Genomic DNA, 21,239 nt, shown 5'->3' on the forward strand with positions numbered 1-21,239 from the left:
GAAAAAATTTTTTGACAGTGAGGGTGATCAATGAGTGAACAGGCTGCCATGAGAGGTGGTGAGTTCTCCTTCAATGGAAGTTTTCAAACAGAGGCTGGACAGACATCTGTCCGAGATGGTTTAGTGAATCCTGCATTAAGCAGGGGGTTGGACACGATGACCCTTGAGGTCCCTTTCAACTCTAACATTCTTTACTAATTTTCCATACATTGCCATAAAAAAACACAAATCAAGAAGCCCACATGAAAATTGCACATAGAAAACTTCCACTGCTGTATTATATGTAGGCTATGTTCACATGTTGTCTTTTTTGCCACGTGTTTTTCTGCAGGCAAAATCTGCTCTCTTGGCAGTAAAGAAGCTGCTTACAAAAAGCAGTCTTTGCTGTGTTTTTGCGGCTCTGTTTGGGGTGATTTTGCTGTGTTTGCTGCGTTTTTGGTGCAATTTATATGTGCCATGTGTTTACAGCACATGTCTAATAAAGTTAGTTTTATTCACCAAAATCGCTGCAAAAATTCTAAATCAATTGACTTGCTGCTGTTTTTAAAAAAGCTGCAGTTTTCCAATTCAGTCAGGAAAAAAAACAAACAAAATTGTCTGCATGAAATTTCTGAAATCTTTTAATGGTAGTGTAAAAAGCAGCTTTTAATTATACAGTGGGGAAAAAATGTATTTAGTCAGCCACCAAATGTGCAAGTTCTCCCTCTAAAGGGTTAAAAAGATGAGAGAGGCCTGTAATTGACATCATAGGTAGATCACAACTATGAGAGTCAAAATGAGAAAACAAATCCAGAAAATCAACTTGTCTGATTTGGCAAGATTTATTTTGCAAATTATGGTGGAAAATAAGTATTTGGTCAACAAAAGTTCATTTAAATATTTTGTTATATATCCTTTGTTAGCAATGACAGAGGTCAAACGTTTTCTGTAAGTCTTCACAAGGTTGGCACACACTGTTGGTGGTATGTTGGCCCTTTCCTCCATACAGATCTCCTCTACAGCAGTGATGTTTTGGGCCTGTCACTGGGCAACACAGACTTTCAAATCATTCCAAAGGTTTTCTATGGGTTTGAGATCTGGAGACTGGCTAGGCCATTCCAGGACCTTTATATGCTTCTTACAAAGCCACTCCTTCTTTGCCCTGGTGGTGTGCTTGGGATCATTATCATGCTCAAAGGACCCACCCATGTTTCATCTTCAATGCCCTTGCTGATGGAAGGAGGTTTGCACTCAAAATCTCACGATACATGGCTCCATTCATTCTTTCACGTTCTGGTCCCTTTGCAGAGAAACAGCCCCAAAGCATGATGTTGCCACCCCCATTCTTCCCAATAGGTATGGTGTTCTTTGGATGCAACTCAGCATTCTGTCTCCTTCAAACACGTCATCCATACAGAATAATGCACTCCCCATAGTCCTCAATATAGTATAATGCACTCCTCGTAGTCCTCCGTATAGTATAATGCACTTCCCCAAATCCTCCATACAAAATGCATTCCCCATAGCCCTCCATATAGTGTAATGCACCCCATAGTCCTCCATATAGTATAATGCACTCCCTATAGTCCTCCATAAAATAAAATGCAACCTATAGTCCTTCATATAGTATAATGCATTCCATAGTCCTTCTTATAGTATAATGCATTCCCCATAGTCCTCCATATAGTATAATGCACTCTCCATAGTCCTTCATATAGTATAATGCACCTTATAGTCCTTGGGTCTCTGCGGCGAGTGTTCTTAAGCGCCACACATCTCAGAGCAGCTGGTGCCATGCAATGACATCATCGCACCCGCTGCACTGATATGTCAGACACCGAGGAAGAATGGTGGAGGAGAAGGTGTCAGCTGACACTTCCTTTTTTGACATTACATTCAGCTGTATCAGCATCCAGGAACATGTGATAACGAGGGGGCGTGGTCGGGTGCTGGCAACGAGCCCCCACAACTAACGGGCCCCATAGCAGTCGCATGGCCTTCAGCCATTGGTGGTGCACCACTGCAGATAAGTGCTAATAACTAAAGTGCAGAGGCGATATACATTATTAGATTCATTACCTTGGAAAAGATTAACCTACAGCTTGACAAGGATGAAACATTTGTTACATTTCTATAAAATATAAGTGTACAAGAAAACAGTAAAAAAATGGTAAACTGAGTGTAGCGCTCAGCTGTTTTTGGCAGTCGCATTGGGAATAAATATAGTAGAGACTGAGCATGCCCAACTTCGTTCAAGATGGGGCTGTACACATCCCAGGTCTCAGGATCGCTGCAGACGGACCCCAGTGTTCAAGAAATTGTCGCCTATCTAGTGAATAGGGGAAGTCTTGCAATTTCTTTTAAGGCATCCCTTCATAAAGGCAGCCACTGTTCATATACCCTATTAGGCATCTGCATATCATAGAGTATTGCCCCCTATTTATAAATTTTTGCTTTGAGTGGCTCTTATGCTGAATTTAGACAATTTAGTCCTGGTAATGCACATTCATACACCAGTCCAGTGTTTTTTTTTATTTCATCGCTGGATTGGTGCCACTAATCTAAGTTCTCTGACCCTAGTATTATACTTACCAGTCGCCACATTCAGCTCTTGCTGACGCCGCTCTGGTCCCGCTACACCATCTTGTGACCACAGCTTCTGACTGACCGGAAATCAGAGGTCATGGTCACAAGCTCTCAATGCGAGTCTTTGAGAGCTTCGTTCTGGCCTTGTTTTGGTCATCATAGATTTACATTGAGTTGTGACGTCTAGATTGCCGGCAAACACTAGACCATTCGGCAGGTCACGAACTGCAGAAGACCAACATAAAACAGTGTGGATAAAAGATGAAGATGGCAGCTTGTAAGTATAAGACTAGCTGGCGTGGTGCTTTAGCGAGTGCTGATTGACTATACACAAGTCCATCGGTTAGACAGCAAACACGCCAGCAAACAATCACTAAAATGAATGTATCCATAATATTATTGGCAGCACATCCCCTGGAAACAAGCTGCCAATATGAGCTGCCAGTAACAATGATTTTGAGGCATTATTTTTTGGAGTGTTTTACTATTTTACTTTGTGATCACTGGTATGCTTATGAGATGCAATAAAATTGGGAATCAGCGTTTGTGCCAATGCTCATTCATTGAATATCTACATGTGTAAATTGACTGTTAAGTATGTGCACTGGATGGCTTTTTCAGACAGGTGAACCCACTGGGTTTTTCAAGAGGACGACACTTCAGGAAACGCTGTTTTTTTTTTCCTGAAGTGTCTGTTTTGTCTTTTTTTTGTCATTTCTTGAGCACGCCTTTGATTGACCACAGGTTTTTTTAAGCATGTTTCCACCGTTTTTGTGGCGCCTTTTATCTGGGTATTTTTAACTCCATTCAACAATGCAGAACCGCTAGCAGTTTTTTCAAGCAAGAGAGCTGACAGAACACTTATAAAGACACATGGGTGTGTTCCGGGCATCTTTTGAGTCTTCCCATTGATTTGTATTGTAAAGTAAAGAGCGTCCTCAGAGCAGAAAGTGCCCGAAAAATGGTCATGTCACTACTTTTAACCGCTTGGCATAATTAGAAACCTGAAGCAGTTAAAAGATGCTCAAAACACTGGACTATACGTTTAACTGCTTCAGGTTTCTAATTATGCCAAGCGGTTAAAAGTAGTGACCGTATGGTTTGCGAAAAGTGTCTATCAAGCCAAACCAACTTGTGAGAGGGGCTTCTGGAAGCATGGGGTGAAATTTCTCCAGATTACCTCAGCAAACTAACTGCTAGAATGCCAAAGGTCTGCAATGCTGTAATTGCTGCGAAGGGAACAATCTTTGACGAAAGCAAAGATTGAAGGAGAAAATTATTATTTCAAATAAAAATCTTTTCTTCGAACCTTGTCAATGTCTGGACTAGATTTTAAATTTATTTGGCTACTCATTTGATTAATAAAAGTATGAGATTTCATGGAAAACACAAAATTGTCTGGGTGACCCCAAACTTTTGAACGGTAGTGTACACTTCAGTTCCGTAGTGCATAATCCCACCTACACCACTGATTGGCAGCTTTCTGGACAAATAAAGGGTACACTGAAGCTCATGAATATGCTTGAACACTTGGCAGCAGGTTCACTAGTCCTCTAGTAATAATCTCCTATTGATAAAACTGTGATTTTATCAAATCTACACTAAGCAGCCCAGTAAATGACAATCACTAGAATTAGGGTCTCCGTCTCTACATTGTGCTATTTTCAGATTAGGTGGCAAAAACCTGCTGAAAGATTCTTGCACACTCTTCAAGACTGGTTTACAGTCTTGATGAATTAGGCCCTTAGTTTTGCCTCTAGGTATAGCTTACATGGTACCTCATCTTTTTTCTATAGTATAGCATGTCCCTGTAATGTGGTGTGCAGAGGAATTATGGCGCTTTGTGGCAAAATACTGGCGGCAAATGTCAACTTATTACATATACACAATTAGAGCGTGTGGAAGAAAAAGAAAGCGAATGTATGGTATAAAATAGCTCTTGACAAAAGTTCCAATAACATAGAAAAGGCAAGGATAAAAAAAAAATCACTGGTAATGATCCATCTATAAAAGAGGATCACAGATTGCTATGGAACTTGTGGTGGCAGAGATCTTCTTCTGATTCATGGCACACATGCCCGCACTGGTCCACAGGGGGGACAGGTGAATCCCTCAGCAAGCCACACTGCAGGGATGGGCCTCCCATGCCCCTACATGAGTTTAAGAGGGTAAGCAATGCTCAAGAAGACGTCGGGTCAAGAAAGAGTTAAATGTTATAGAAGTATTTTATTGTTATATGTTTTTATATTTTTAAATATGCATTTTATCCTTATAGCCGGTTTGTCGTTTTACGTCAAGGCCGACCCCAGGGAATGGGGGACGGCTGTCCATAGGGGAACCAATGGAGGGCATAGGGATACGTTTAGCAGCAGTCAGGGTAAGATTTAGTTAAAAGCTGGGAATCACCCACCTATTGGGAGAGGTTAGATCAAATGAAATGGGAGGCTCTTCCTATTTGGGGAGAGAGTAGGGAAGTCTCAGACAATGTTGGGAGTGACAGATGCAAGATCAGCGGATGCATAGGTGGTGAAGTGTTCTATCAGTATCAAGTCTCCCAAACAGCATGAGGACACATCTGAAGTTTCGCACAGATCCCAGTACAGTACAAGGCCTAGGGCCCAGAAGAGGCATCATTTTCCATGGCTCTTTCTCCTCTAAGTGGGAGAGGTTGGTCAGATCACAGAGAGAGGGAAAGATGGTAGGCCTGAGAGAAGCTGTAACATGGGATAGGAAACCTCTGATACCAACAGAAGCTGTTGAGATGGGGGCAGTTCTGGAAGAACAGAGGCAAAATTTGATAGTGTACTGGGCAACAAGAACACCAACTAGAGGGGACTCTCATTCTATATGCTGCAGCCGTATGTATCCGAGTTACACAGTAAAGCCCAACCTGTTGAACCAGACAAAATATCTCCTGATGTGTGTGCAGCTGTTTCCAGTCCCAAGGACGGGACGGTAACAAGGACTCCCGAAAGACAAGTGCGTAGAGAACGAATCCCACAGCAGAACACACATGTCTGGGTTACAGGATAGGTTCTGGTTCATTCAGCATGGGGGACCTGGCAACTGACTAGTTTCACAACACTAAATTAATGTGGTTGCTCAGGCTCCTCCCTACTGGGGAGCGTGCCTTATTTGCTTGATGTCTCCTATCTACTGGCTGGGGTCATTTTTCAAAGTGCATGCTCTACCCCTTTAAGAATGTGGTGGCTTGAAATCTGAGACTCCCACCCCCCCACCGGTTGTTTCTCAAAAGACCACTGAGGTTTGCAGTTCATGAGGTGTGAGGGCACAGCTCCTGTCTGCACACAGAGAAGAGTACATACAGTGGAGAAAATAAGCATTTGATACACTTTCAGGTTTCAAGGCTGTCCCTGGGCAACATTGAGTTTCAGCTTCATCCAAAGATTTTCTATTGGGTTCCGGTATGGAGACTGGCTAGGCCACTTCAGGACCATGACATACTCTTTATGGAGCCACTCCTTAGTTGCTTTGGCTGTGTGTTTCAGGTCATTGTCATGCTGCAAGACCCAGCCACAACCCATCTTCAATGCTCTTACTGAGGGAAGGAGGTTGTTGTCCAAAATCTCGCAATGCTTGACTCCGTCCATCCTCCCTTCGATACTGTGCAGTCTTTCTGTCCCTTTCTAGCAAAGCACCCCCATAATATGATGTTTCCCCTTCATGGTTGAGATGGTATTCTTGGGGTTGTACTCATCTTCCTCCAAACACTTCGAGTGGAGTTGATACCAAAAATTCGAGTTTGATCTCATCTGACCACTTGACCTTCTTCCTTGCCTCCTCTGGCTCATCCAGATGGTCATTGGTGAACTTCAAATGGGCCTGGACATGCGGTGGCATGAGCAGGGGGACCTTTCGTGCCCTGCAGGATTTTAATACATGACAGCTACGTGACAGCATATTGTGTTAATAATGGTAATGTTTGAGACTGTGGTCCCAGCTCCCTTCAAGTCATTGACCAGGTCCTCCCATGTAGTTCTGGACTGATTCCTGACTTTTCTCAGAGTCATCCTTACCCCACAAGGTGAGATCTTGCATGGAGCCCCAGATCGAGGAAGACGGACAGTCATTCTGGTTTTCTTCCATTTTCTAATAATTGCACCAACAGTTGTTGCCTTCTCACCAAGCTGCTTGCCTATTGTCCTGTAGCCCATCCCAGCCTTGTGCAGGTCTACAGTTTTGTCACTGGTGTCCTTAGACAGCTAATTGGTCTTGGCCATGGTGGAGAGGTTTCGAATGTGATTGATTGACAGGGGTCTTTTATACAGAGAATGAGTTCATACAGGTGCAATCAATAAGGTAATCTGTGCAGAGTAGGAGGGCTTCTTAAAGAAAACCAAACAGGTATGTGAGAGCTGGTTGGTAGGTGATCAAATACTTATTTCATGCAATAAATTGCAACTTAATTATTTAGAAATCACACAATGTCATTTTCTGTTTTTTATTTTTAGATTCTGCCTTTGCACCTATGATAAAAGTTACAGACCTCTCCATTCTTTGTAGGTGAGAAAACATGCAAAATTGGCAGTGTATCAAATACTTATTTTCCCACTATATTATATGACTCCCTATTAGGGAATAGTCACACGGCTCCATAACTCAGATGAGGACTGGAACGCGATACTCTTACTGGCCATTGACTATCCTGACCGTGACAGCATGTATTTCTATGCAGCTGTTCATGCTCAGGTCAGGAGAGTCGACGACCAGTCCAAGCATTGCGTTGTGATCCCCGTCCGAGTTATACGGCCATCTGACTCTTCCTTTACTCAGTGCCCTCCTGCCTCAAGCGCTGCACACTTCTCAGCATTCTTTTAGATGATCGTAGGAGCCTTAGGGCACAGACTCCCACCAATCATCAGGCAATTAACGAGCCTAAAAATATATTAAAACAATAGTTAAAAAGTTATAAACTCTTTATGGCTCGGTTGCTGCAAATATTTTTTTACTATGATTGGAAAATTACTAATTGATGTTGGTTAACTTGCATAATTATTGGATTATTCAGGCTGGAATCATTGTGATAAAAAAATTCTAGAAATGGACAGGAAATTATTTTCTTACACAAATAATTTACTGTAAAAAATGTAAGTGGTCAACTCAGGCAGTCACATTGAATAATGACTTTTAAGGAATTTCTGAAGTGAGTATCTTAACAGTGTCTGCATATTTATGTCTTCAATTAGCTTCCACACGAAGACTATTTCTTAAGCAGAAAAATGCTGAAAAATGATATTGCTGACAATGGAGAGACAAAAAAAACAGGGGGAACTTGGCATGAACAATGTTTAGTTTTAACAGATGTTCCAATGTACAGTAAGATTGAAATAAGAGGCTTGCATATGAAGACATTATATAAAAGTCCAAAATGGCTGCCTCCCTCCCACCCTTGTAATTTTTTTTTTTAAAATGCAAACATAATATTAGTCTTTTACAAAATTAAATCTTTTCCCATTTTACATCACATGCCTTATTAAATTCAATATGTATTTATATTTTTACGCTTGTGTGTTTGCTGCTTTTGGTGCTGAAGTTTGCTTAGCAGACACTTGATATTCAGTGTGAGTGATCGCTATATGTGAACTAGTAGTGGTAATCACCGGAACTTCGATCCAGAGGCTTAGCTAGTTGGTCAATCTAGTAGAGGGCAAAATAAATCTGAATGGGCCACTAGCCCAAGTAACAGTGTTTACAATATAGTAGTGCACCCTAGTCGTAGGTAAGGGGAACCTCAGCAGATGAACCTACCGTCGCTGAAAAACAAAAATCACTAAACAAAGAACAAGACAGTTATTACTACCGTATCGTCACTATCACTATCGTCAGTGGTAGATACCTGTTCTGCAGAACATATTACATGATTTCAGTACAGTGACTTACTTACAGCTGACGTTCTTTCTGATGGAGTCGTTCACTTTTCCTGTCTTTTCCATCTGGCCCAGACCAACATGACAACTTCTTCCATCCACGACTCGCCTGCAGAGATTACAACAAAGACATATTTGACTTCTCACATTCCCAGCACTGTTTCCATTTATTCCAAACCCTCACAAACTACTGATACCCCAATGTTAAATCTCCTGTTGCATTCGTCCGCTACTGGGCCTAGTGTGTGGCATGCTAACAGTATTCTTCTTAACACCTCCCATAGTAACAATGCCCCTTCCTTTAAAACACCACCAATTCTGCTCTCTCAGCGGTAATATTGCCCCCTAGAAAATATTAATTCCCTCTGTCACTGCACCTAGCACCCACATTTTGATTCCTAAAAAGTAATAATGCTCTTCTGTGCCCCTTTGACAGTTATAATACCCTGATTGCCCCATAATTAGAGTTGAGCGATACCGTCCGATACTTCAAAGTATCGGATCGGAATGGATCGGCCGATCTTAAAAAAAAGTATCGGTATCGCCGATTCCGATACCGGAAGTCCCATTCAAGTCTATGGGACTTCCGGTATCGGAATAAGAAAAATCCTGTTTTTCCCTTGTACAGCCTCTCTGGGGTCTGTACGGGCCTTTCGGGGGGCTGTGCCGGCCTGCCAGGGGGTCTGTGCAGGCTCCGGTGGTCTGTGCCGGCCTGCCGGGGGGCTGTGCCAGCCTGCCAGGGGGGCTGTGCAGGCTCCGGTGGGCTGTGCCGGCCTGCCGGGGGGCTGTGCAGGCTCCGGTGGTCTGTGCCGGCCTGCCGGGGGGCTGTGCAGGCTCCGGGGGGCTGTGCCGGCCTGCCGGGGGGCTGTGCAGGCTTCGGGGGTCTGTGCAGGCATCGTCCGATGGGACTACAAGTCCCATCGGGCGATGCCTGCTACCATGACAGTGATTGACACATTAGCCAATGATGGGACAGTAGTAGTCCCATCATCCGGCTAATGTGTTGAATGTAAAAAAAAAAAAAAAATTACATGCTACATACATACAACATGCATACTACATACATGCTACATTCATACTACATACTACATACATGCTACATTCATACTACATACTACATACATGCTACATTCATACTACATATATACTACATGCAACATACATACTACATACATACTACATGCAACATACATACTACATATATACTACATGCATGCAACATGCATACTACATATATACTACATGCTACATACATACTACATATATGCTACATACATACTACATATATACTACATGCATGCTACATATATACTACATACATACTACATGCTACATACATACTACATATATACTACATGCATGCTACATACATACTACATGCTACATACATACTACATATATACTACATACATACCACATACATACTACATACATACTACATACATACTACATGCTACATACATACTACATATATACTACATGCATGCTACATACATACTACATGCTACATACATACTACATATATACTACATGCATGCTACATACATACTACATGCTACATACATACTACATATATACTACATGCATGCTACATACATACTACATGCTACATACATACTACATACATACTACATACATACTACATACATACTACATGCTACATACATACCACATACATACTACATGCTACATACATACTACATATATACTACATGCATGCTACATACATACTGCATGCTACATGCATGCTACATACATACTACATACATACTACATGCTACATACATACCACATATATACTACATACATACTACATACAATACATTCATACAATACATACATAGACATACAGTACATATAGCATAGAGTAACATACTTACCAATACTTGTCACATTGTTCCCCGAAGCCATTGTCTTTTACGGAATAAATATTAACATAGCAAACCACAAAAATACTCACCCACGATCCGAAGCAGTCCACGAGTGTGTCCCACGACGATCTTGGGTAGAGAACTGCAGCATCAGCTGTTGCTGCTGTTCTCTACGGGCTGCAGGAATCCAATGACGGAAGGTAGGTATCCTTCCGCACTGTATTCCTCCGCCACTTAAAAAAAAAAAAGTCCCTAGTCTCACTTTATGCCATTGCTATGTGGGAAATTCCCACGCAGCAATGGCATAAAGTGAGACTAGGGACTTTTTTTTTTTTTAAGTGGCGGAGGAATACAGTGCGGAAGGATACCTACCTTCCGTCATTGGATTCCTGCAGCCCGTAGAGAACGGCAGCAACAGCTGATGCTGCAGTTCTCTACCCAAGATCGTCGTGGGACACACTCGTGGACTGCTTCGGATCGTGGGTGAGTATTTTTGTGGTTTGTTATGTTAATATTTATTCCGTAAAAGACAATGGCTTCGGGGAACAATGTGACAAGTATTGGTAAGTATGTTACTCTATGTTATATGTACTGTATGTCTATGTATGTATTGTATGAATGTATTGTATGTAGTATGTATGTAGTATATATGTGGTATGTATGTAGCATGTAGTATGTATGTAGTATGTATGTAGCATGCATGTAGCATGCAGTATGTATGTAGCATGCATGTAGTATATATGTAGTATGTATGTAGCATGTAGTATGTATGTAGCATGCATGTAGTATGTATGTAGTATGTATGTAGTATATATGTAGTATGTATGTAGCATGTAGTATGTATGTAGCATGCATGTAGTATATATGTAGTATGTATGTAGCATGTAGTATGTATGTAGCATGCATGTAGTATGTATGTAGTATGTATGTAGTATATATGTAGTATGTATGTAGCATGTAGTATGTATGTAGCATGCATGTAGTATATATGTAGTATGTATGTAGCATGTAGTATGTATGTAGCATGCATGTAGTATGTATGTAGTATGTATGTAGCATGTAGTATGTATGTAGCATGCATGTAGTATATATGTAGTATGTATGTAGTATGTATGTAGTATATATGTGTTATGTATGTAGTATGTATGTAGTATATATGTGGTATGTATGTAGTATGTATGTAGCATGTAGTATGTATGTAGCATGCATGTAGTATGTATGTAGTATTTTTTTTTTTTTTTTTTTTTAACATTTAACACATTAGCCGGATGATGGGACTACTACTGTCCCATCATTGGCTAATGTGTCAATCACTGTCATGGTAGCAGGCATCGCCAGATGGGACTTGTAGTCCCATCGGACGATGCTTGCACAGACCCCCGGACATCGGCACAGCCCCCTGGCAGGCCGGCACAGCCCCCCGGCAGGCCGGTACAGACCCCCACAGGGTGCACAGACCACCGGCAGGCCGGCACAGCCCCCCGGCAGGCCGGTACAGACCCCCACAGGGTGCACAGACCACCGGCAGGCCGGCACAGCCCCCCGGCAGGCCGGTACAGACCCCGGGCAGTCCACACAGCCCCCCGGCAGGCCGGCAGGGACCCCCGGAAGGCCCGAAATGACGGCGCATCATGATGCGCACACACCGCGCATCATGATGACGTCAGGCTGTCAATCAACTTGAACTTCCGATTCCGATGCCGACTTCCGATATTGAAAAAATATCGGAAGTCGGTATCGGAATTCCGATACAGCAAGTATCGGCCGATACCCGATACTTGCGGTATCGGAATGCTCAACACTACCCATAATATAAGAATGCCTCTTAAGTGGAATTGTGGCGCCCCTGAGGCTCAGTCGCCACAGAGGTACTGCACCTTCTCCTAAGGTGTGGTGCCCCACCATCCAGGTAAGTTGGAGGCTCCTGACCATGCTCCAACACTCGCACCCCACACAATAGAGTAGTTCAGCAAAACCACATTGCGGCTCCTTGCTTAGAGAGAAGCACAGCACCTTTGGTGGTTCCCTGCTTGAAACACTAGACGTGCTGGGAGGTGGGTGGAGTTTAGAATACATAAATGAGCGGGATGGTTTAGGATTACAGGTCAGTCTGAAGTCAGGGAGTCAGAGAGAGGAAGCCACTCGGAGAGGAGTGGGGATCCCTGGAAGAGGGATGGAGGAAGGAGTGCTGCGGCTGCCTCAGTGATCTGAGCCAGCTGGCACGGGAAAGGAGAGAAGGAGAAAGACATTGAACTGAAGCCTGAGCTTCCATAGGACAGAAAGACAAGTATGGAATGTAGGAGTGAAAGGGAACACAGAGGACGTGGGTTAGAGGAAGAACCCTGTCCAGAAGTTCTAAGCGCAAGGCCGGGGCCCGGTCCCCGAGGTTGTATGGACACTAATGGTTCTGCAGCAGACACCGGTGGAGTAGTGGGCTGTAAATGCACTACTCCCATCTAAGACTTGGGGCACAACAGCAACACGGAGAGAGAGCCAGGACTCAGGAGTAGAGAGTCCCCGAAGCAGGCTACAGCTGTCTGCCGTACAAGTAGAGTTCTTGGGAACATCTGTCAGGAGGAACTCCGGGGTAACTCAGTACTAGGAGATCTTCACATTCAAAAGCACTATAGAGGAGACGTTCAGAAAAGGCACATAGGTTGGCGGAGTGTGGAAGGGAGCATTCCATCTTGCCTGGAGGTTGACTGAGTCCCTGACCCGGAGGACACAGCACAGGAGTGGGTACTACAGACTGTGAGTAAAGCTTTGGAACTACATGCCCTGGTGTCCTCCATTCCTTCCTGCGTCCGTCCGCCTGGTACTGCTACATCCCCTGCGCCAAAAACTACCCCATCTAAGTGTCCCTTCACCTACCCTGCCCTGGGGCAACAGCCCTGCCTGTGGAGGGCTATAACATCATTGCTGCGCCACACCATCTGTCCCAGAGGATCTGTCTGCAGCGTCGGCTTAACACCTCCTTTGCCGAACACCACAGGTGGCATCATGAACTATTCATCTAACTACATTCCACCATTCACATCTTCCTATTACTTGGGAGCCCAGGGCCACGGTCCGGGTCACCGTTGCTGTGACACATCCCACTGATACCGGCCCGGTACCGAGTACCCCACAGCCCTGGGAGGGCGACCCAACTTGGCCTCACGAACAGGATGACGAGACCCGATGCCATCGCGTTCTGTGTGCCTAAGATTTGTTGGACTTAAAACTTTTGAGAATGTGCAGAAGACCCAATTTAATAGACTGTAAAATGAACATTAAAAATGGCCGTTGGTGTGGAGAAGAAGGGCGTGATGAGATGGGAGGTCCTAGGAAAAGACCGCCAACAGTCTTGGGCCTACCTTGCCTGAGTTACTATGTGACAGCAACATGGCCCACCCCCCGAGGGGTTCGTATACTGGCTTGGTATGGAGGCGCTGGAATACGAGACGACACCCCAAGAAGGAGGGGCAGAAGCCAGTGGCAGGAAAGGGGCCGAGAGAAGAGGGAGAAGAATGCCAGAATGCCATCTTGGAGAGAGACGGGAGGAGGCCTGCGGAGCGTGGGGAAGTGGATCTCCCCGGCGCCATGGCTGAAGGCTCCAACCCAGTGTCTGAGATGAACCGCCAGCAGCTGGAGGACGAAATTGCCCAGCTGACGCGCCGCCTGCAACTGAGGCAGGAAGCGCTATGGACCTTGAATCTGCAGCGCGCCCAAGAGGGGCCTACACCTGCGGTCCCCGCGACACCGGTTCCCTACCCGCTGCTGCACCGGACCTCTTCCAGGAAGACCCTGTGGAACCTGAAACCGCTGCCATGCCACCGGCAGCGTACCTTGTTCCCTCCCTGCCGCTACTACCGGAGGAGTTGTACACAGCACAGGGAGCTGAAGCGGAGGAAGAGAAGCCCCCGTCCGGACCTGACGCGGCTGCGCAGGTCCCTACAGAGACCCCCGCGGACCCGGAGCCGCCGTTAGGTCCACCGCCGCCCCCGGTGTCCCACTGGGCAGCACCCACTGCCACTACGCCTGCACCGGAGCAGAGACCGCACCGCCGGGAGGCACCAGGTATACACCCCGGCCCTCCTAATGGGTTGCCCCCCCGAATTCACGTTGTCAGAGGCTGGCTTGCGGGAACTCGAAATGGGGCAATTGGAAGAGTCAGCTTGAGGCACTAGACTGTCGGAAATGGGGAGGTGGAAGAGGTCCCTACTGAGAAGGGTACGGCTGGAACAGGCGCGCACCATTCGGCATCTTCGGGGATTGGAGGAGTCTAGGTCACTTTGGGATAGTGACCTCGGGATCCCTTGGCTGCTGAGTGCTCATGTAGTCGCCTATCAGCACCAACAAGCTGCGGCATCCCTCTGTGCTAGGCTACGCACCAGAGCACCGGAACTAGCAAGCGACCAGCAACAGGATGAAGACACCCAAAGTATCCCATCTGGTAGCAGTTCCCAGTCATCAGCTTCCAGAACCCCAGGAGGGGACCACCACTAGTAACCTACAGTAAACTAACTCTCGTTACCCAGGAGGGTATTTGCACAGTTGTGCTTTGTTTTTCCATTATGTTTTAGTTCTGTTTTTCCAGTGTTGCCCTGTTTTGTTGGCAGCCTTTCCATTGAACTATGGAGATCATGAACGCTGAATGGTCCAGAACTGCAGTTGTAAATAGTTGCACCTCTTTAGGTGCCCTCTCTTGGTTTTACATAGGACACTTTGCGAAGATAACGTCTACCTCATTTGGAGCATGACTCCAATCAAAGGACACTGCAAGAGATCCCGGCTGGGAGCAGTGTCCAGCACTTACAAGAATTATTAAAAAGTTTAATGTGAAGTATTTAATAATGATGTGTCTTATGAGAGTAAATGGCTTTTATATATAGAATGTTTAAATAAAGAGATAAGAGATTTAGACAGAGAATAATAAAGAATTGAAAATGTAGATGATGAACCAGGCACTACGGTTGTCGCTCAGAGTTGAAAGAAAGTAGAAAATGTGCACTAGAGATGGAAAGATGAAGAATACTGAAGTGATAGTAAATAACAGACAATAGCACTTTGAATTACGTATTGTATTGAAAATTGCACTTTTGACTTAAGATTTTAGATAGTTAATTAAGAATTGTTTGCAACGTTCAAGAATGAGTGCCTCTCACATTGGGAAGTTTAGTATAAGAAATGTTTTTTTAGCATTGCAAAAATTTGTATGTTCCTGTGTTGTCAACTTTGTTTACTTTGCAGCCAGCGGACGTGCTGTGTTTAATGGGGGGGTATGTGGCGCCCCTGAGGCTCAGTCACCACAGAGGTACTGCACCTTCTCCTAAGGTGTGGTGCCCCACCATCCAGGTAAGTTGGAGGCTCCTGACCACGCTCCAACACTCGCACCCCACACAATAGAGTAGTTCAGAAAAACCACATTGCGGCTCCTTGCTTAGAGAGAAGCACAGCACCTTTGGTGATTCCCTGTTTGGAACACTAGATGTGCTGGGAGGTGGGTGGAGTTTAGAATACATAAATGAGCAGGATGGTTTAGGATTACAGGTCAGTCTGAAGTCAGGGAGTCGGAGAGAGGAAGCCACTCGGAGAGGAGTGGGGATCCCTGGAAGAGGGATGGAGGAAGGAGTGCTGCAGCTGCCTCAGTGATCTGAGCCAGCTGGCATGGGAAAGGAGAGAAGGAGAGACACATTGAACTGAAGCCTGAGCTTCCATAGGAGAGAAAGACAAGTACGGAACGTAGGAGTGAAAGGGAACACAAAGGACGTGGGTTAGAGGAAGAACCCTGCCTAGAAGTTCTAAGTGCAAGGCTGGGGCCCGGTCCCTGAGGTTGTATGGACACTAATGGTTCTGCAGCAGACACCGGTGGAGTAGTGGGCTGTAAATGCACTACTCCCATCTAAGACTTGGGGCACAACAGCAACACGGATAGAGAGACGGGACTCAGGAGTAGAGAGTCCCCGAAGCAGGCTACAGCTGTCTGCCGTACAAGTAGAGTTCTTGGGAACATCTGTCAGGAGGAACTCCAGGGTAACTCAGTACTAGGAGATCTTCACACTCAAAGGCGCTATAGAGGAGACGTTCAGAAAAGGCACATAAGTTGGCGGAGTGTGGAAGGGAGCATTCCATCTTGCCTGGAGGTTGACTGAGTCCCTGACCCAGAGGACACGGCACAGAAGCGGGCACTACAGACTGTGAGTAAAGCTGGAATTTGGATGTTTCGCCCCCAGCAGTTCGCCCCCTGGGTACATTTTGCCCCCGCACATTTCGCCCCCAGCAGTTCGCCCCCAGATGTTTCGCCCCGAGCAGTTCACCCCCGGATGTTTCGCCCCCAGCAGCTCGCTCCCCGGCAGTTCACCCCCGGATGTTTCGCCCCCAGCAGTTCGCCCCCGGATGTTTCACCCCCAGCAGTTCGTCCCCGGATGTTTCGCCCCCAGCAGTTTGCCCCCAGAAGTTTCGCCCCCAGCAGTTCGTCCCCAGCAGTTCGCCCCCGGACGTTTCGCCCCGAGCAGTTCACCCCCGGATGTTTCGCCCCCAGCAGTTCGCCCCCCAGCAGTTCACCCCCGGATGTTTCGCCCCCAGCAGTTCGCCCCTGGATGTTTCACCCCCAGCAGTTTGCCCCCGGATGTTTCGCCCCCAGCAGTTCACCCCCAGATGTTTCACCCCCAGCAGTTCGCCCCCGGATGTTTCGCCCCTGGATTTTTCGCCCCCAGCAGTTCACCCCCCGATGTTTTGCCCCCAGATATTTCGCGCATGGATTTTTCACCCCCAGCAGTTTGCCCCTGGATGTTTCACCTACAGCATTTTGTCCCTGTTAGTGTCACCATCTAATGTTTTGCCCCTAGCATTTTGACCCCAGATGTTTCACCCTCAGCTTTTGGGGTCAACATACAGGGAACAAAACATCTAGGGCTGAACATACCTGGGGATAAAATATACAGGACCCCAATTGCTGGGGATTCTTGTGGCTGCCTTTTCAACAGCTCTATTGGCTGGCCTTAAAGGAATATTATCACCCTAGAACACAAAAAAACTGACATACTTACCTGTCGCAGCTGCAGCTCTTGGGTCCAGGAGTACAGTCTAGCGGTTCCCCGTGACATCTTCTCCTGCTTCTGGCTGTCTTTTCATCTTGCCTGGATCACTGATCCATGAAGCATGAAGAATGCCATGGCAGTGAGGCCAAATGTCTCACTGACATGACGTCACTCCTGCCCCATTCATCAGTCAATACAGGGAGCAGGATGCCTCTCCTGTCACCAAAACACTGCTGCACATGCGCAGTGCTGCGATGAGATCAAGCAGAAGAAGAGGATGCTGGGAAGGAGAGGACTCGTGGTGGCCTCCGGATCCAGCATGGCGATCGCCAGCCCACACAGTCAGGAGAAGATCAGGCAAAGATGAGCAGAAGACCTCTAGGTAAGTACCATGAGAGGAAGATCGGCAGCATGCTTACCACAACATGATTGCTGAAAGCATGCTACCTTATTTTGCTGTTCGGCATGAGAATACCCCTTTAACGCAGGCTATGTATGGAAGCAGGGGGACTGTTGACTGACTACAGGGTTAATCCCACCAACCATCTCTGCAGAACTGAGATATTGGCTTTGCTGAACTAAAGTGGTGGTTAACCAGCTTCTACAGAACCTCTTTATCAGGTCTTCAGAAGGGGGGTTTTGGGATTAGCCCTCACAGAACACTCTGCCAGTACACCAAAGAATGGAGCAGCAAATGAAAGTGGTATTCTCACTTCAGGATCCCTTTTTCTGTTGATGCCCATTCTTCAGATTAGGCCAAGAATAGGGTCCAGTTGTATTCTGCATTTAACCAGCTGTTTATCAGCAGCTTTCAGCACCAACGACAAGGACAAGTGACTGGAAGCTGCAGCCATAGCTCTCCATGATTTCAGTGAGATCCAGGGAAGATGTGACAGCGCTTGGTAAAGAGCTGATCCGCCGTGACATGCCTTATACAGGGGCACGCACTGCTCTGTGCAGAGAAATGCATGTTCTGGACGGGACTCCATTGTGTGCATCTGGTCTTTCAGTAACAAACGGCTCTTTGGGGACAACCATTTAATTGGTGTGGCCCTTGGTGAATATGAGTTTGACACCCCTGATCTAAGACAAGTGACCATCATTTTACTGTCATGTACTAGTGGTGTTTAGGGATGGGCGAATCCTGAAATACTCGGAATCGCTAGACTGTAACGAGTCCGAGTCGGAAACTCGCTATTCGTTGCAAGTCTAGCGAGTCCAATGTTAATGAATGGGGATGCGAGTATTGCAGCGATTCCTGTGCTGGGAGAGAGAGAGAGAGAGGCCTAAGACTCCTATTTTTTTTTTTTTCAGAGTTTTATACAAGCAATTCTAGTTTCTTAGCGATTTTGTGTCAGCAGGGGGACACAAAATCGCTAAGACTCCTATTTTTTTTTTTTTCAGAGTTTAATACAAGCAATTCTAGTTTCTTAGCGATTTTGTGTCAGCAGGGGGACACAAAATCGCTAAGAAACTAGGATTGCTTGTATTAAACTCTGAAAAAACTAGGATTGCCATTGATTTGTATTGGACTCGTTACTGTGCGAGTAATCGCTTGGAAACTCGCAGAGTACCGACTCCTGCGAGTCCCCTACTACTCGCAGAGTAACGAGTCCTAACGAGTAGATTCGCCCATCCCTAGTGGTGTTACACTTAATGGCTTCTTTTTGTCATCAATTACATATCATACTATATCTAGTGATAAGCAAACCCGATCTGGAAATTTCAGGTTTCGTATCGAACATTGCCTTCTCGGGTTCCACCACACCGACCCAAAACAGGCAATGTTTGGAGTATGCTCATCAGAAAATAAAAATCGCTTCTCTCCCCTTTGCCAAGGTCCCTACCTGTGTGGAGAGTCTTCTTGATCAAGGGAATCCCTAGCTAGGAATAATGAAAGGGATTCCCTCGGGAACGATGACATATTCACACAATGTGGAAGTGCATGGAAGAGGATTGAAGAGGACCCTCCGTGTATGTCGGTACCTCATAGAACCATAGGAAAAAGGATGACCACAAGGCAATTATTTGTGTGTATAAAAATATAATTTTTATTGAAACAAGTTCATTAAAACCATACTGCCAAAACTGGGGAAGTAGGAGAGTACAGATTCACTCATTGCTCACAGTCACTCATTAAACGCGCAAATTCAGGAAGAGACAGCTACCACGAAAACAGATAGACATAGGGACTGCCAGCAATATATTGCAGCTACAAGGGGCAGAACTGAAAAAGCCCTAATAATAAACTACTACAAATATTCATATAGCCATAATAATATCGCAAGCTGTATAGGCCACATCACAGATTATGATCTAGATGTCAACCATAAAACAATGCCGCTTGCCTGGCAATACCCTCATACCCATAATTACAATAATACTCCGCAAATATAATCAGATAACCGTGGACTGGTCACTTCTGGTCCGCGCAACTGGAAGTAACGCTCACCACCCGGATGTGACGTGTCACATCTGGGTGGTGAGCATCACTTCTGGTCGCTCGGTATACCACGCTGTGGCTGGGAGATATAAATAATGGAGACACATGGTTGGTAGCAGGCCCCTTGAGAAAGGAGCCGAAATGCGCGTCGGGGCAGACGCGCTAGCCCAGGAGGTACCCTGTATAAAAGATACCCAAAGGTAATTTTATCTGATTATATTAAAAAACACACTCCCCTTGAAAAAGCAAATGTGAAACGCGTGATGGGGTACCGCAACTACTTACGGTAATGTAGCAACACTTTTTCTTTTATACATCTTCCTTATACCTTAGCTTTCAAATCTCTAATATGTAATCTGGTCATTTCTGCCACATGGATTAACTTTTCTCTACCTGGAGTTGCATATTTTTTCTTGGACACTTAGGCTAGTTTCACACTAGCGTTACTGGGCGCAGTGCAGGGCCGCCGCTAAGCTCCGCCCCCGGCCATGCCTCCTTCGGTCAGCTCCTCCTCAGATCGCATGGCGCTGCATGCGATCAGCATACCCTATACTTAGCGTTGGGTATGCTGGTCGTGCGCTGGTACACCTTTGCCCGCACATCTGCCCTTTTTGCGCTGCGCCGACGTGCGCCAAACACACTGTGCTGCATTTTTGTGCGCTCGGTGCAGCGCAAAAAGGGCGGATGCACGACAGAGAATTTTGGGATGAATTCACAATAAATTTTCCTAATCAGAAGCATCCGTTGTTCATATATCACATTAAAAACTCACATTTTGCTTCAGATTTTCTGATTTTATAAAAGAAACGTTAAATTGAAGCAAAATCTGGTGTGAAGATGCTAAACAATAGTTTTTTCTACGACATGTATTGTCCCAGTGGAAAATGATTTATTCCTCTTTAAAAATGCTTCCAAGCTTCAAAAATGTCACATTTTCAAAGTTGTGAACGGAATAACGGCAGCAGAAACTAACAAAATGCAGAATTCCATGATAATAAAAGGTTTACATCAGGAAAAACGAGCAAACATGTAAGAAGTATTTGTGAAAAAAAGCATACTAACTCAACTGTTCATTAGGTCGGGGTCATATGCAGCGTAAATGTCTAAATCCCATCCACATGCTCATGAGAAAATGCACAGTTAAAAAAAAATGACATGCAGTGCAGCAGTGGCGTACCTACCATGTAGGCAGGGGATGCCACTGCCCCCGGGCCATCAGGGGCCTGCCGCCAAGGGGTGTAATGCACCCATGAACAACGGGCCCCCTGGATCTATCATGCTCTAGTAGGTGCCTGTCTCCTCCTGGAGCATGGCAAGGATAAACTAATACTCACCGCCTGCTGCTGCGCTGCTTTCCACACTCTGCTTCGATGCAGATCCTGGGACGTGAGCGATCACATGATTGCATACATCATTCCAGGTCCTCCATCAAAGCAGCGTGTGGCAGCAG

The sequence above is a fragment of the Dendrobates tinctorius genome, unplaced genomic scaffold, assembly GCF_039654945.1.
Source record: "Dendrobates tinctorius isolate UK_male_01 unplaced genomic scaffold, ASM3965494v1 ptg000022l, whole genome shotgun sequence".
Classification (NCBI taxonomy): domain Eukaryota; kingdom Metazoa; phylum Chordata; class Amphibia; order Anura; family Dendrobatidae; genus Dendrobates; species Dendrobates tinctorius.